The sequence below is a fragment of the Nannospalax galili genome, unplaced genomic scaffold (assembly GCF_000622305.1).
Source record: "Nannospalax galili isolate Female #2095 unplaced genomic scaffold, S.galili_v1.0 scaffold44, whole genome shotgun sequence".
Classification (NCBI taxonomy): domain Eukaryota; kingdom Metazoa; phylum Chordata; class Mammalia; order Rodentia; family Spalacidae; genus Nannospalax; species Nannospalax galili.
Window position 1 is genome coordinate 5,290,911 of NW_008355789.1, and position 11,894 is coordinate 5,302,804.

The following is an 11,894-nucleotide window of genomic DNA, read 5'->3' on the forward strand; positions in this document are numbered from 1 at the left end:
ATCACAGGCCCTAAGGAGGAAACTACTACTATTGTTTTGTAAGTATATGTTGTCAAACTGTCTTCTAAACATTTATGCTTACACCCATAGATTAGCACTGCCGTCAACCTTGGCCAGAGAGGCTTCTCTCTCTAGTGGACAGCAGTTAATGCAGAGATTGATCTCTGGTCAAAGTGCTGAGAATAAAGTGATTGTTGAGTGCTCACCCCAGGGCCCAGGGAACACGGAGAAGGTGGGCTGAAAGAATGTAAGAGCTGGAGGATGAGGAGGAGGGCTGTGAAATGCTGTCTTCTGGACAGGACACGGCTGTTGCCCTCGGGAACTCACTGCAGCTATGGTCACCTGCACAAGATCAAGCCGACTAGATGAGTCAACATTCTAGCAGGCAGCACTAATTGTATTCAGTGGTTCATTAACCAAAAAGGAGAGGATGTGACGGGGGCGGGGGAGACAGAGGTGTTGAGAGTGCTTGGGGGTGTGCAAGGGAGAAGTTGGGGGAGCATATGATCAAGACATATTGTTTACATGTATGAAATCAACAATATTGATATTCTATCAAAAAGGTCACTAACGAAGCCATGCAATCCAGGGACTTATCTTTATAGGGAGATTTTGGATCACTAATTCAACCCTTTTGCTGTTTATATGAAGTATATTCAGATTTTATATCTCTCCATGGTTCAGTCTCGGCGGGTTGTGTGTTGTAGGAATGTGTTAATTTCATCCAGGCCACCCCATATAAGCACATACATACTTGTACTTGACATACAAGAACTCCTGTAAAATCAGTAGTGACACTTCTACTTTTATTTCTGATTTGAAGACTTCAAGTCTTTTCTCCCTTTTTCTTAGTCAACATAGCCAAAGATCTGTCCATTCTGTTGTTCTTTCAGAGAGTCGTTTGGGCTCACTGACGGCTCCTCTGCCCCTCTGCTCTCTGTTTGCTCTCACCTTGGTTACCTGTCTGCTAGCCTTGACCTTCGCTTACCCTTCTTTTTCTAGACACTCATAAAGTTAAGTCAGTGGTCCAAGATCCTAATTTTTTCAGTGCATGCACTTAGTGCTGTAAATGTCACTCAGCACAGGGCTTACTGCCTCCCATTCGCTTTGCTGTCCTGTCCTAGTTTCAGTTCTGTTGCTATGATAAAATACCCTGACAAAATGCAACTAAGGAGAGAGAGAGAGGGATTTAGTTCAGTTTACAACTCCAGGTTACAGTCCATCATTGTGGGGAAATCAAGGCAGGAACTTCAAACAGCTAGTCACATCACATCCACAGTCAAGAACAGAGAGAAATGGATGCATACATGCATGTCGCTTGTGTGTGACTTGATTTCTCCGCTCTCACACAGTTTAGGCTCTCCTGTCTAGGAAATGATGTTTTTGTGTCTGTTTTCATTTACTTCAAGGTTTCAAAACTTCACTTGTGATTTATTCTTTGAGCCATTCATGAAGAATTTATTGTTTAATTTTCACATTTTTATGAATTTTTTGGCTTTCCCTTTTTTATTTGGCCCACTCCATTGCAATTAAAAAGACAGTAGTTTTTTTAAAAAAATGATTTTAATTCCCTTTAATTTTTAAAGATTTATTCTGTGGTCTAATGTATCATCTGCCTTGGAAAATGTTTCATGTGCACTTGAGAAAAATGTTAGATGGTTGTGGGGAATGTGTGTCTCTTAGGTATGGATCATGCCTATGGCATGGTTCAAGTCCTCAAGTTTGAGTTCTTTATTTCTTTAGTGGTTCAGCCCATTACTGAAAGCAGTCCGTTAAAGACTCCTATTGTTAATGCATAACTAGTGTAGAATCACTCTGTCCTCTAGTTATGTGGATGTTTGCTTTGTTATTTGGGTTCTGATATTTGGTGCAAGTACATTCATAATTCCCGTGTATCCACAGTGAATTCATCCTTTCATCATTATTTAACATCCATCCTTACTTTAAAGAAAACATTTTACTTGGGGCTGGAGAGATGGCTCAATGGTTAAGAGGTCTGGCTGCTCTTTCAGAAGAGTTGAGTTCAGTTGGGTTCCCAACACTTACATGTCAGATAGCATAATAACCATCTGTAACTCCAGTTCCAGGGGATCCAGTGCCCTCTTCTGGCATCTGTGGGCATTGCACAATATGTGTAATACGTCATTACACATGTGTATGACTGTTTAGCTTGTATGATGTAAGTATACCATGTGTATTCAATGCCTGTGGAGACCAGAAGAGGGTGTCAGAGTCTCTGGAACTGGAGTTATGGATGGTCATTAGCTGCCATATGGGTGCTGGGAACTGAACCTGCATCCTCTGCAAGGGCAGTAAGTGTTCTTCACTCCTGAGCTCCTCTTTGCTTTTTGTAACAAATTTTGACTTAAGGTTTATTCTGTGTGGTATTAATATGGCGCCTCAGCTCTCTTTGGGCTACCGTCTGTATGGAATAAGTTTTCCATTATTTCACTCAGGATTTTCTGTGTGTTTCAATCTGACTGAGCCTACATTCTTTATTTGTTGTGGCATCATTTTCATGCATTCATTGATTTATTCAGAGTTTGGGTTTCACTTTGCTGTCCAGGCTGGTCTTGAATGCCTAAGCTAAGATGATTCTCCTACTTCAACCTCTCAAGTACGTGGGACTATAGACCCATGTCACTGTGCCTGGCTAAGGACATTCCTAAAATCTCTGACTTTGAACCATGCACGGTGGTGCTCTCCTCTTAGCCAAGCACTTGAGAGGCAGAGGCAGAAGAATCAAGACTTCCAGGTCAACCTAGGCAACATATTGAGACCTGGTTCAAAAAAGGGAAAATACCATTGTCTTTTTCTAGTAATTTCTACATGGGTTTCCTCATGGGTAGTTCCTGTTGGCTGCTTCTCTCCTGTGCACTGATCTTTTGTGTGTGTGTGTGTACTGCATATTTTTGTTGGAACTGGAAATTAGAATTAATATAACAACTCTGGAGATCGGATTCTTCTTGTTATTATTCTTGCTGTTTGTCTTGATAGTTATTTCTTTTCATAACTTGTGTTTGTTTGATTAGTGACTTTTTATAGTCAATTCTACAAAGTATTTTTGTCATGTGGTCACAGGAGTCTCTGCATAAATAACAGAGTCCTTAATGATTGGAGAGAGTTCTTTAAACGGTAATTCATTTCCCAGCCTTTCTCAAGGGACTGTGTATGTGTGTGTATGTGTGTGTGTGTGTGTGTGTGTGTGTGTGTGTGTGTCTGTCTGTCTGTTGGGTTGTGTCTTTATCCTTCTGAGACTCGGTTCAAAAGTTCACATTCCTTTACTCTCTAATTGGATCTAAGGTCTATTTCCTAGGTTGGAGGGCATACCTGACATTGATATCAGACCCAAGAGTCTGAGTCCAGACAGGTCCCAGGACATAGGGAAGAGCCTAACACTAGGTAGTTACTGTATTAAACTGACTCCTAATGACATATTATAATACCCTTAGATTAATGCATCTCTAAACTCTCACCAGAGAAGTTTTCTTATGCAGCAGATGATGATTAACACAGGGACCCACAACTGGCCAATGTGCAGAGAATAAGAGGCTGCAGAGTGCTTATCCCTAACTAGAACACCTATATCAAACTTCTGCCTCCCAAGGCTCAGAGATCATTGCAGAAGATGGGGTGGAAAGATTGTAAGAACCAGAGGTGGTGGATGACCACAAGGAAACAGAGTTCTCCAGACAGCTGGCCAGTTACTCATATGAACTCACAGCAATGGTGACAGCATGCACAAGTCCCACATAAACTCAAAGCAACAAAAATCCCAACATAGACATGGGGAAGTGGGTAAGAAGCCTCAACTGCATCTGATTGGTGACTGATGGCTGCTGGGAGGGAGAGAGGCAATCTTTTTCAAGGATGGGACTTTTGGTGGGTTAACCAGGTTTCAATAGTGGACCCACACTGAAGGACATGTGGGGACACAAATTAAGACTCTCTCTTTCTCTCTCTCTATATATGTATTAGAGTACATTAAAGTGGGTACGGGACAATAGAAGGAGGTTCAGATAGGGCAGGGGATCTAAATGTCATCCAATCATATTGTATGAAAATTGCAAACATTCAATTAAAAATGTTTTTTAAAAAACCCAACCAGCTACTCCTCTGGCTCAGAGGCCTGAAGATCAGTCAGTTGAGAACTTAAATGCCCTCCAGGTGGTACCTGGCTTTGCACAGAACCCTACTTAAGATGAGACTGTCTGGATTCCTGGAAAAGTATCAGAGTCCTTCAACACCCCCTATGGGCATTTTATTTCCTAAGCTTTTCCTTTTTAATTATTTTTTTTTTGTCAGTTTCTTGTTTTTCCACTGTGATCTCTACTTTGAGCAGAGCAATTGTGATTTTAAACAATTGCCTGTAATTGTTCTTGACCAGTGCCCCCAGGGAAAAAGACTCGGGCGAAATAAATACCAGCCAGACAGGTCAAATGATGGTAATGCTCAGAAAATGGTATTTTAGCCAACTCCCAACCTGATCCATCTCCTCCACTGCACTCCTGGGCTGCTGTTTTGCACTGTGATTGCAGGGTTGTTGGTTTGTACTGTGATTTGATTGCAGGGTTGAGGGTTTCCCTGTGATTCTGGAGCTGCTGGTTTTTGAGACTACTGTGGGGCTGGGGAAGGAGGATGGGGGTGGCACAACTGCCAACACCAGAGAATGCTAGACTTTCTTATTGAGTCTCTCTCTCTCTCTCTCTCTCTCTCTCTCTCTCTCTCTCTCTCTCTCTCCTTTTTTCTTTTCTCACCGCCCAGGCTGACCTCAAACTTGTAATCCTCCTGCCTCTGCCTCCCAAGTTCTGGGATTACAGATGTGTGTGCTCAGGGGTCAGTGTTTTCTTAATAAATTCACTTTGGATTGTTGGTTAATTTGCAAAACTCTGGGGGATTTTCGCCTGTGCCCCTGCTGCCTTTACTGACAAGTGGCCTTTTGGAGGCTTTCACTGTGCTCCTCTCTGAGGCACGCCTGCCTGAACAAGAGGTTTCCTTCTTTCCTCTTTCATTGGATGGATGGAATTTTCTTTGGCTGATGTGAAAGCCGTGCCTTTAATTTTGCTCTCTGTTTCTCCAAACTTACCAAGAACCATACTTATGCTTCTTTTTTCTGACCATCATATAAACTTATCAAACCCATGTTTGCTGTAAAGCCAGAGAAGACCCATAACACCCTGCTCTTACTTCTTTGATTCCTCTCTCTTTTCATATGATGTCACCTACAATTTTAGCTCTAGAGAGCCATCTTCAGCTAGTAATAACCTTTCTTAGTATATTTTATTGGAATTACATGAAATGTAGATGAATAGCTTCATGAGGCTGAGTTGTTCAAGTAAAAGAATGGGAAATTATGGCTGGGGAGATGCTCAGTGTTGAAGTGTTTGCCACGCAAGTGCAAGGGTCTGAGGTCAAATCTCCAGAACCCACATAAAGCTGGATGTGGTAGCACACATCTTTAATTTCAGTAGTCCTGTGCAGAGGTGGGGGGCAGAGCCAGAAGTGCCCAGGTCAGCTAGCCTGCTGTAGGCAACTGTGAACAAGAGCCCTGCTTTAAATAAGCTGGAAGGTGAGGAAAGATCTCCATGGTTGTCCCCTGACCTCCACAGGCACCTTGTGCTACATACCTGCCTATACACACCAGAGAGAGAGAGAGAGAGAGAGAGAGAGAGAGAGAGAGAGAAAGGGGAGCAGGGGGGGACAAGATACCGTCACAGAACAACAAATCACTCCAAAATTCAGTGTATCTTAAAGGAATGGCCATTTCTTCTCAATCATGTCTCTTTGTGAGGCAGTCAGGGGTAAGCTGATAAAGGATGGGTTCAGCTAAACTTGGCTTCAGTCTGCCAGTTGGGCTTAGTATGTCTTTTACGCTCTGTCAGCCATAGGCATAGAACTTTCTCCAAAGGCTTGTGGGCTTTTCACAGAGCGACAGCCTGGAATTCCCTTTTCTTTCTTTTACAGCTTCTTCTGTGGGCTTTCACTTGCTTTTGGGTAGACACATAAATATTACAGAGCTGCTCTGTGCCAGGTGTGGGATTTAGGGGGCAAGAGCTGGGGTCACAGAGAGAGAGAGAGAGAGAGAGAGAGAGAGAGAGAGAGAGATCGTGACACCATGAAAGCTCCTCTCTATGGTCCTGGAATTGGATGTTTATATACATTCAACCTATTGCATTCATACTTTTAAAATAACCATTCCTCTCTCAAGAACCTATCAGAATATTTGTACATGTGAACAAGGATGTAAATTCATGGTGTTCATTGCAGAGATGTCTGGCATAGTGAAAGACAAAAAATCATCTCAATGGAAAGCTGTTTTATGAATCACTACTGTCATGTTATTTCATGTTATAGGGTGCATTAGTTCTTTCCTATTGCTGTGACAAAACACTGTGGTCACCGCCAGTGGCAGCCGCTCCTCTGTTCTCATGGGTGCCTCTCCTTTGTTCTCACGGGCATGGAGGCTGCTCCTCCACTCACCCTGGGCTGAGGCCACTCTTCTGTTTGCCTGGTGTTGAGGCAGCTCTTCTGCTTGCCCTGTGCTGCCTCCTATCATCGCTGCTTCTGCCCGGTCCTGGAGCCCAGGGCTGGTGAGGAGACTGTGTCAGCAGAGCCACATTCAGACACAGGAGGAGGTTCAGTGACACAGGTCTGCTTTATTGCAGGAAGGCACAAGCTTATATAGGGGTAGTGGTCCAATCACAGCACAGCGAGTAGGATACCTTATTAGCATAACAGGTTTAGCGTCCTATCACAGTACAGCAAGTAGGATACCGTATTAGCATAACAGACTTAGCATCCTATTAGCATAACAGACTTAACGTCCTATCACAGAATAGCGGGTAGGATGCCTCATTAGCATACTGGGTTTCAGATTACAGAGCCTGGATTCCTGGAAACCATGTGACCCTGACTATTGCAATATCTAAGTGTTGCAATTTTGGATTCCAAGGGTGGTGATTAGGGAGTGGCGAGCACTAGGCATCAGTCTCATGATCTGCCAATGGGAGCAAATGTCACAAGGCGTTCTTTGTGGCTCCAGCGGTCTGGCTGTTGCCTCGGGCCTGCTGTATGGCTGTCAATAAGACTTTCACTGTAGGCTCAAGCCTGTCTCCCACAAAACACAATGACCAAGGCAACTTATAGAAGGAAGAGTTTACTCGGCCTTATAGTTCCAGAGGGAAGAGTCCATAATTGTGGGGGAGGCAAGGCAGGAAGAGGCTAGAGAAGAGGGCTGAGAGCTCACATCTTTAGGTATGTGCAGGAAACAGAGAAAGCAAACAGGAAGTGGGGCAATGCTATGACCTCTCAAAGCCCGCCCCCAGTGACATACTTCCTCCCAGAAGGCTGCATCTCCTACAGATACCATGACCATCCCCAAACAGTGCCACCAACTGACCAAGTGTGTCTATGGGGACACTTCTCATCCAACCACATGTGACTTCTGAAATCATGTAAGACTATTGTGCAGGAACCCTTACAGTACAGTGTTAAACAAAAAAGAAACAGCAGTATAAATTCATTGCTGATTTCTGAAGCTCTACAAATTATGCATTTCTTAGTGCTGTTCACTAAAAAGGCATGGGCTCAGTGACAGTCCACTAGTCATGAGCACCCCCTCCCACACTTATATTGTGGTATCTAAATACCATTTTCCACTAAAAGGAAAAGGACTTCTGAATCTGATGACTGATTCCTCTGAATCCAAAACACAAAAGAGGTGAGATGGGCTTCTGCATCTTAGGTGCTAGAAAGCAAGGAAGCTTAAGATGTTTGAGGCTGGGCAGGAAAATGACTTGGCAGGTCTTGGTGCTTGCCACCAAGCCTGATGACCTGAGGTCAATTCCCTGATTTCACATGGTGGAAAGAGGGAAATGACTCCTGAAAATTGTCCTTTGACCTCAATGCATGCACCACGGCACCCAAGCCCATGCATGCACTCATGGAGACACACACACACACACACACACACACACACACACACACACAGTAAATGTAAAACAAAATCTTTAGAAAGCTCACTTTGTGGTTATGTCTAAAGAGCTTGGCGTCGGCCTAAGGAACTCCTCATTCTGAGTTTCAATGATCATAGCAGCTGTAATGGATTCATCAAAAAATATAAAAACATAGAAATTGGAAATGATGTTCTAAAGACATTAGCTTGTTAATTACCTTTGTGGTTGCTAGGATACCAAGTTGTTTTTCTAGACATCAACAATAAAAAGAACATTTATTCTGCCTTTCCAGTGTTTCTAAGTCATCAGACAGTTGATGAGGGTAAGTTCTTTTCCAAAGAATTTCAGCTAGAAAATGGGGAGGGACTGAGTGAATTAGAATATCTTCTCTATGATTCCTGATGGATGGACGTGGCTCCTAACCACTCTCAGATGCTGGGATAAGTAGATGTGAGGGGGACATTGAGCTGAGGGCCAACTGATGGCACCGAGACTCGTGGTTTCTCCAGTCTTGCTGTATTGCCTAGTCTGATAACAAGGCAAGAACTAGGTCCTGCTTAACAATATGCCTCTCACAAGTGAGTTTGCGTAGAACCAAAAGTTTAGTTCTATTGAGGAAGATGATTCTGGGGGCACAGAGGAACACGTGCCATGTGATTCTTAATAGAGCATCAGTCAAATCTATATCTCTGGGAAGTGAGAAGTCAAAAGCCACCCAAAAGAAGAGAGTTTTTACTGTTGTAACTATGACAGATTAAAAGAGATGCAATGTAACCTGTTAACAGGGTTTTTTTTGGAAATAATTTAAACAAACCAAACATGAACTGGAGAGATGGCTCAGCAGTTAAGAGCACTGGCTGCTACTGCAGAGAACCTGGTTTCGATTCTCAGCACCCACATGGTGGCTAACGACCATCTGTACCACTGTTGGTAACTGCAGTTCCAGGGGGCCCGATGCCTTCTTCTGACCTCTGCGGGCATTGTACAACACAGGTGTACTTAGACACATGCAGGTAATACACCCATACACATAAAATAATAATAATAAAAAAACTAAACAGCAACACCCGAAAGATAATGCAATTGCTAAAAAGGACTGTACGGTTTTCTAGAAAATTTAAGACCTACACTGAGAGGTTCAAATCCAGGCTTTTTCACCTACTAATTTTATGACCTTGATCAAACCAGAGAGGTTAGGGATAGTAGCAAGAATCTCACAGCATTTTAGTGACCACACAGAGAGAGAGTTTACATGCAAGCCATTTGTGAGTCTTTTTTTTAAGGGGGCCTCAGTCTATAGTGCAGACTGGCCTCAAACCTGCAGCAGTTCTTTTTCCTCAGCCTTCAAATGCTGTGATTAGAGATTAGATCACCACGCAGGATTGTGGTTTATAACTCTAATGTTGCAAACTTGTCATTTTGCTCAGCATTTGGACAATGCAGAGCACCTTGGGCTATTTGTTCATTCTCTTCTTACGATTTCAAATGCCTAGAGAAACTATCTCCCATGTGCCAGGCAGACAGCCTGGCGGGCACAGGGGATATTAAGTATAATAAGACACAGCCCTTCAGAATACAGATAAAAAACAGGGTCAGGAACCCAGGAATCACATCGTCACTAAGTCAGGAGAGGTGAGGTGGCTGAGTAAGAGGATGCAAAAATGCACACGGAGCTGACATTAGGAATCAGCCACATTTGCAGATGGATGAGGGCGAGGGGCCGTTGGCATGATGCCCAGGAATCTAGCCTGGGTGTTTGGATGAACAGGATGCTTGTTTTCCTTGGATGGTGTGGACTAGGTGGTGGCATACTCTGGAGGTAGGAAGTAGGGGAGTCATCTTAGAACATGTTACATCACAGTGTCTGTGTGTGAGTGCTGGTGATGAGGGGACAGTGGGGGCTGTCTAAAGAAGGATGTGCGATGGGGAGAGGTCTGAAGGAGCTCTGAGAGAGCTCTGGAGGAGACTAGTATCTGAACAGTGGATGGACAAAGAGCACTCAGCAAAGACAGAAAGAACAGGGAACCCAGCAGAGAGGGGAAGGAGGCACATGGAGGCTGTGCGTTCCAGTCTCCTTTCTGTTGCTCTGATAAAACACTCTGATCAAAAGCAACTTGGGAGGAAAGGATTCATTTGACTCACATTTCCAGGCCACAGTCCATCACTGAAGGAAGTCAAGGCAGGAATTTGGAGCAGGAGCTTGAAGCAGAAACCATGGAGGAACTCTGCTTGATGGCTCACAGGCGCATGCCTAGATAGCTTTCTTATACAGCCCAGGACCACCTGCCCAGGGAGGGTCCTACCCACAGTGGACTAGGCCGTCCTGCATCAATTAAGAATAAAGATAATCCTTCACAGACATGCCCGTAGGCCAATCTGATCTAAGCAATTCCTCAATCTTCTGTCGGATGACTTAGGTTGTCAAGCTAATACAGCTAATGGGGACACCATGTGTTTTGGGTTTTTTCTCCTTCAGGTGAGACACTGAGTTTCAAGACAGGGTGGCTACCTGGACCCATCACCCTTGGCAGGTTTTAAATACAACTTTGAAGAGAGGAGAAGACTGTCCATGCCCTTCTTTGGAAACAGGAAGCCATCAAATTAAAATAAAGTCACTAGGGAGGATGATCACATATGCCTGGTGTCCTTACAAAAAGGAAAGTTTAGACCAGAGACAGATGCAATGGGAAGGTGTGATGAAACCCAGAGAGAAGACTATGACGTGACCAGAGAGGCATGTCTGCCAGCCGAGGGAATTGAGGATCTCCAGCCAACACTAGACACTAGGGGAGGCAGGGGAGGACCTCACCCCAGAGCTGTCAGAGCACCACCACCCACACCTTGAATTTGACAATACCTTTGCAGCTGTTTCAAGGCACCCATTTGTGGTTCTTAGTGGCAGCCCTGGGGTACTAAGAGACTCAGGAAGAAGATTGGCCTGGAAGATAACTGGCTACAAAACATAGTTAGATAAGCTTGAATTAGTGAAGCTTCCTTCTCAGTGGGATGATAGACCCAAAGCGGCCCAAGGCTCTGGTGATGCAGCTGTCTTTGAGTCACCCCAGTTTCTGTATGTAACCTCTCCCTGAGGCTCCTTACGTAACACCGATCAAGCTAGACTTGGTGGAATCATTCCTTCAGTCTGTCTTTGCTGACCTGTCTTGGGGCAAATAGACATTTGTTCGTGAATTCCTAGGATGTCACACAACAGGGCACTTTGTAAGCACAGAGAATAAGAAACAGCCAGGAGAGGAAGTTATGACTAGGAAGGGACAGGAGTTGATGCCTGGCTGGGACATGGTGTCTGGTAAGGTCATGGGACATGGGAGGAGTCAATGGTGACAGATGCCATTGTAGGTACAGAAAAATCCAAGGGCTGTCTAGGCTTGGGTAGGCTGGATACAGTGGCTGTGTGAACTTTTCAACATCCACCTTGGGTACAGGTATCTACAAGGCAGCTGCCTAAGTGAGTTAGGAATTCAGGAAGCAAAATGTGGGTGTGATGCTGACAGGGAAACTTCCCACATGAGCACAGCAACCGAAGCTAGGAATTGGGAGAAACCACCTGGGATGCATAAACAAGAGAGATGTGCCCACTGCCCACAGATCACACCTTGGTGTTTTTGTCTTATTCACCCAGATTCTCATCCAGAATGGTTGGGGGAAGGGCTGGCATGGAGCTGTATGAAACTCCAGTTTCAGGAAATCCTGATGCCCTCTTCTGGCCTCTGCAAGCATTGCATGCACGTGGCGCACTTACATACATGCTAGTAAAATACACATAAAGGAAAATAAATAAAATAAAATTAAATTAAAAAATAAATATTTAAAAAATACCTTGTCCTTGGACCTACTAGGGCTTTGAGGAAGAGCCAGACAGCACACAATGAAATAGAAAAATGATCCTCCGTGTGGCTGGACAAGGGCTGTGGCGGTGGG